This window comes from Phyllostomus discolor, chromosome X (assembly GCF_004126475.2).
Source record: "Phyllostomus discolor isolate MPI-MPIP mPhyDis1 chromosome X, mPhyDis1.pri.v3, whole genome shotgun sequence".
NCBI lineage: Eukaryota > Metazoa > Chordata > Mammalia > Chiroptera > Phyllostomidae > Phyllostomus > Phyllostomus discolor.
The window spans coordinates 86,220,033-86,226,373 of NC_050198.1; positions in this window are offsets into that span (position 1 = coordinate 86,220,033).

Sequence of the window (6,341 nt, forward strand, 5' to 3'; positions counted from 1 at the left end):
TCACTTTCTGTAGTTGCTTTGCTCACTGTCACCCTCCCTCTCCCAGGGCTGGAAAGACTTAAATGCTTTCATCTTTGGAACCACACTTATTCTTGAGTCATCTTGCCCAGAGACTCAACAGTTTCACAATATGACTTTGGTGCAGTATCAGGTGCCAGGATCATTGGAGCAACCTATCTGTTTCTACAACATGTATTCCTTGAGTGGAGGGCTTGAGTTGATATATTACAACTTTTAATATATCAGTTGTAATTAGCAATACAACTGATATATTGCTAATTGATAGTAAATATTAAACATACTAAACACTCCAAACCCCTGATAGTTCTATGTTAAATATAAGGGCCTGTGGAAATTTTAAAGGCTAATTTATGTTTTGTTTGTCACTGAATTAAGATGTTTGGAAGTTTGACTTTATAAACAGTACAAACATTGACCTTGATGACAGGTAAGAATCAGAAAAGAGCCCTGGTTGGTATAGCTCAGTGAATTGAGTGTGGGTCTGTGAATTAAAGGGATGTTGGTTTGATTTCCAGTCAGGGCACATTCCTGGGTTGCAAGTCAGGTCCCCAGTAAGGGGGCGGGGTGGTGTGAGAGGCAACCACACATTGATGTTTCTCTTCCTCTCTTTCTCCTTTCCTTCCCCTCTCTCTAAAAATAAATAAAATTTTTAAAGAAAAGAATCAGAAAAGAGCTCTAGAGCTCAGTGGTTTGACCAGGGAAAGGCAATTTTTTAAGTGAGCTCAGGTGTCTTTTTTGAACTGTTAGTGTTGCTTGTTGACTATAGAGGTATTGGCAAAATGCATCAAAATAGAGTCTATAGAAAATAGGATTATTCCGTGGTCAGTGTGGCTCAGTGGATTGAGTGCTGACCCATGAAACAAAAGGTCAAGGTTTTGATTCCCAGTTGGGCACATGGCTGCTTGTGGGCCATGTCCCCACTAAGAGGCATATGAAAGGCAACCACACATTGATGTTTCTCTTCTCTTTCTCCCTCCCTTCCCCGTCTCTAAAAATAAATAAAATATTTTTAAAAAAGAAAATAGGATTATGTTTCCACATTTAGGAAAATATTTCTCCTATGCTCAGATTTTAGCATTAGTTGGAGAAAATCAATCTCTTCAGACCAAACTGTAATGGCCATGTACATTTTTGAGTTCTTGTCCAGAACAGTGCAAAGAAAGGATGGCACATTTGTAAATATGCTCATGTAAATTTCTTTAAAAAGAGTGTTATTCAAGGGAGAAAATACAGGCTCTTCAATAAATGGTGCTGGGATAATTGGATATTCACATGTAAAAGAATGAAACTGGACCTATATTTTTATATCACTCACAAAAATTAACTTGAAATGGTTTAAAGACTTAAATGTAAAACTTGAAACTATGAAACTCCTAGAAGAAAACATAGGAATCAATTTCCTTGATACGGGTCTTGGTAATGATTTCTTTGGATATAACAAGGAAAGCATAAGCAACAAGATAAACAAACAAACAGGAGCTACTATAGCAAACCGAAAAGCTTCAGCACAGCAAAAGAAAATATCATCAAAGTGAAAAGCAACCTACAGGATAAGAAAAATTTAGGGGTTAATATAAAAATATATAAAGAACTCACACAACTCAATAACAAAAACAATTCAATTAATAAATGGGCAGAGGATCTGAATAGACATTATTCCAAAGAAGATGTGTAGATGGTCAAAAGGTGAATGAAAAGATGCTCAACATTACTAATTATTAGAAAAATCTGAATCAAAACCACAATGAGATATCATCTCACACCTATTGGAATGGATACAATCAAATTATTCCAGACTTCTGGCCAAGATGGAGGCATAAGTAGATATGCTTCGCTTCCTCACACAACCAAAAGAAAAATAACAACCAACTTAAAAACAAAAACAACCAGAATCAAATTGCCAGGATATTGAATTGTATGGATACCTGACAAGGAATTAAAGAAGAAACATTCTTTCAGACTGGTGGGAGGGGCAGAGACAGGCAGCCAGGGTCAAGAGGATCTACAGCAAGATGGTGGCTGGTGGGCCAAGTGGGCGAGGCAGAAGCTGGCAGACCAGGTGGTCCTACATTTGTGTGTGCATAAACTGGGAGGAACAACAGGGGAGCAAGACAGATTGTGCAACATGGGATTCCAGCACCAAGCAAATAAAGCCTCAGAACCTCTGGCTATAAACACCTGTGGTAGTTGCGCTGGTGCATGAAACCCCCAGTCTCACAGGAAAGTCTGTTGGAGAGATCCACGGGATCCTAGAATGTACACAAGCCCACCCACCCAGGAATCAGCACCAGAACAGCACCTAGAAGTGCACAATTTGCTTGTGGGAAGTGGGGGAAGGGAACAAAAGTGGGAAAGAGCCAAGCAAGCAGCATTGTTCCCTCTCTGACCATTCCCCCACATAAAGAGCCATAATGCAGCAAAGTAGGTAGCCCTGCCCTAGCAAATACCTAAGTCTTCACCCCTTACAATGCAACAGGTGTGAGCAGACAAATAAATGTGGCCCATCCCAAATCCCCACCTCCCATACTTGATCCTACCCCTCTTTGGCTTTTTCCATGTGTCCAAAAAACAAAACAAAACAAAACATAAAGCTGACAATGAAAACTAAAAAAAATGCATTTTTTTCTCTGGAAAAACAAAACAAAAAAAGAGAAATATGGCCCAAATGAAAGAACAGATCAAAACTCAAGAAAAAGAACTAAGCAACAAGGAGATAGCCAACCAATCAGATGCAGAGTTCAAAACACTGGTAATCAGGATGCTCAGAGAAATGATTGAGCACAGCCACAAAATAATGGGAGAAGTGAAGGCTATGCAAAGTGAAATAAAGAAAAATATACAGGGAACCAACAGTGAGGGGAAGGGAACTGGGACTCAAATCAATGATTTGGAACAAAAGGAAGAAGTCAACATTCAACAAGAACAGAATGAAGGAACAATAATTCAAAAAAAATGAGGGGAAGCTTAGGAACCCTCTGGGACAACTTTAAATGTGCCAACATCTGAATCATAGGAGTGTGTGAAGGAGAAGAGGAAGAGCAAGAAATTTCAAGAAATTGAAAACTCATGTGAAAAAAATAATGAAAGAAGACTTCCCCAGTCTGGCAAAGGAAATAGATACAGAAGTCCAGGAAGCTCAGAGAGTCCCAAACAATTTGGATCCAAAGAGGACCACACTAAGACACATCATAATTACATTCCTCAAGATTGAAGATAAGGAGAGAATCTTCAAAGCAGCAAGAGAAAAGGAGACAGTTACCTACAAAGGAGTTCCCATCAGACTGTCAGCTGATTTTTCAAAAGAGACCTTGCAGGCAAAAAAGGGGCTAGAAAGAAGTATTTGAAGTCATGAAAGGCAAAGACCTACATCCAAGATTACTCTATCCAGCAAAGCTATCATTTAGAATGGAAGGGCAGATAAAGTGCTTCCCAGATAAGGTCCTGTTAAAGAAGTTCATCATCACCAAGCCCTTATTATATGAAATGTTAAAGGGACTTAGCTAAGAAATAGGAGAAGATCAAAACTCTGAACAGTGAAATAACAACAAACTCACAACCATCGACAACTGAATCTAACCAAAAGCAGAAACAAACTCAGCAAACATCTAGAACAGGAACAGAATCACAGTAATGAAGATCACATGGAGGGGTATCAGTGGGGAGGCAGACAAGGGAGAATGAGGGAAAAGGTGCAGGGAATAAAAAGCATAATTAGTAGGTATAAAATAGAGGGAGGTTAAGAATAGTATAGGAAATGGAGAAGCCAAATAACTTATATGTACAATCCATGGACATGAAGTAAAAGAGGGAAATGCTGGAGGGAATGGGGGGCCCTGTTGGAGGGGAATAAAGGGGAGAACAAATGGACAACTATAATAGCATAATCAATAAAATATACTTAAAAAGTTATTCCAGGTACTAATACATGAATAGGAGTTGTAACATTTTATATTAAAGGTTAATTTTGACTTTTAAATAGTAAAAAAAAAAGAAGAGATAGCCAATGGATGTGGAGAAAAAGAAACTCTTGTATACTGGTGGTGGAATTGTAAATTGGTACAGCTGCTATGGAAAACAGTGTGGAGATTCCTCTAAAAAATTAAAGATAGAACTATCATTTGTTCTAGTAGTTTTAGTTCTGGGAATATACACAAAGGGGACAGAAAAATTAACTCAAAAAGATGTCTGCACCCCCATGTATATAGCCGCATATTTATAATAGTCAAAACATGGAAACAACCTAAGTGTCCATTGATGGATGAATGGATAAATACATTGTACACACATATACAATGGAATAGTATTCAGCCATAAAACATTAGGGAATCCTACCATTTGTGACAACATGGATGGACCTTGAAGACATATGCTAAGTGAAATAAGTCAGAAAACCACAAATACTATATGATCTCACTTGCATGTGGAATTTAAAAGGTCCTCATAAAAACCAAACTCATAGAAAGAGATCAGAATTCTACTTATCAGAGGTGGAGGGTAGGGAGAAGGGGAAAGGATGGAAGGTGGTCAAAAAATAAAACTTCCAGTTATAAGATAAATAAGTACTAGGTATGTAATGTACAACGTGATGACCAGAGCTAATGTATGATATATAGGAAAGTTGTTAAGAGAGAAAATCCTAAGAGTTCTCATCAGTTTTTTTTCTTCTTTTTTAAAAATCTTTTTTATTATATCTATACGAGAAGATGAATGTCAGCTAGCTTTGTCCTGGTAATCATTTTATAACATAGGTAAATCAAGCCTTCATTCTATATGCCTCAAACTTATACAGTGATTGATTGATTGATTGATTTTTTATTGTTGTTCAAGTACAATTGTCTCCATTTTCCCACCACCACTTTTCCCTGCCACCCCCACCCCCACTTCCCACCTTCAATCCTTCCCCCCTTTGGCTTTGTCCATGGGTCCTTTCTACATGTTCTTGACAACCCTTCCCATTCTTTCCTCCATTATCCCCTCCCCTCTCCTCTCTGGTTACTGTCAGTTTGTTTTTTATTTCAATGTCTCTGGTTATACTTTGCTTGCTTGTTTGTTTTGTTGATTAGGTTCCACTTATAGGTGAGGTCATATGGCATTTGTTTCTCACCACCTGGAGTATTTCACTTAGCATAATACTCTCCAGTTCTATCCATGCTGTCTCAAAGGGTAGGAGCTCCTTCTTTCTTTCTGCTGCATAGTATTCCATCATGTAAATGTACCATAGATTTTTGACCCAGTCATTTACTGATGAGCACTTAGGTTGCTTCCAGCACTTGGCTATTGTAAATTGTGCTGTTATGAACATGGGGGTACATATGTTCTTCTGAATTCATGTTTCCGGATTCTTAGGGTATAATCCCAGCAGTGGAATTGCCAGGTCAAAAGGTAGTTTCATTTTCAGGTTTTTGAGGAAATTCCATATTGTTTTCCACAATGATCACAGCAGTCTGCATTCCCACCAACAATACACTAGGGTTCCCTTTTCTCTACAACTTGTTAATTTGCTTGTGATAGCCATTCTGACCAGTGTGAAATGATATCTCATTGTGATTTTAATTTGCATCTCTTTCATGACTAGTGATGTTCAGCATCCTTTCATATGTCTCTCAGCCCTCTGAAAAGACACTCCTCCAAGAAGGACATACAGAGGATCCAATGTCTTTTCATGTGTGTATTGCCATTTGTATATCTTCCTTGCAGAAACATCTATGCAGATCCTTTTGTAGAACACTTTATTTATTCTTTAAAAATTATTTATTTATTTATTTATTTATCTTTAAAGAGAAGAGGAGAGAAGGAGAAAGAGGGGGAGAGAAACATCAACATGTGGTTCCCTCTTGCCCACTCCCCACCAGGGACCTGGTCCGCAACCTAGGCATATATCCTGACTGCCAATTGAACTTGTGATCCCTTGGTTTGCAGGCTGGCACTCAATCCACTTAGCAACACCAGCCAGGGCTTGTAGAGCACATTAAAAATATCTCTAATCCTCATAACAACCTTGCAAAGTATGTATCATGAGTCCCATCTTACAGTTGAGGTAATCAAGACTCAAAAAAAGGTTAAGCAACTTGTTTAATTTGTACAGAGTTAGAAAATTGAGCTGGAATTTGAATGTTTCTGGCTCGAAAACCTGTGCTCTCTCCATCATACTCTTGATCTGTCTGCTGCTGATTAAATGCTAATGTCTTTAGTATTAACAAAGTTACAGTGACTGTGCTTCTGGTGGAATACTCTGGCCAATGTTCTAGTCCTGGCCCTGTCGTTGGACCTCCATATCCTCATGTCTCAAAGGAGGAGTTTGACCTGCATGACTTCTGTGT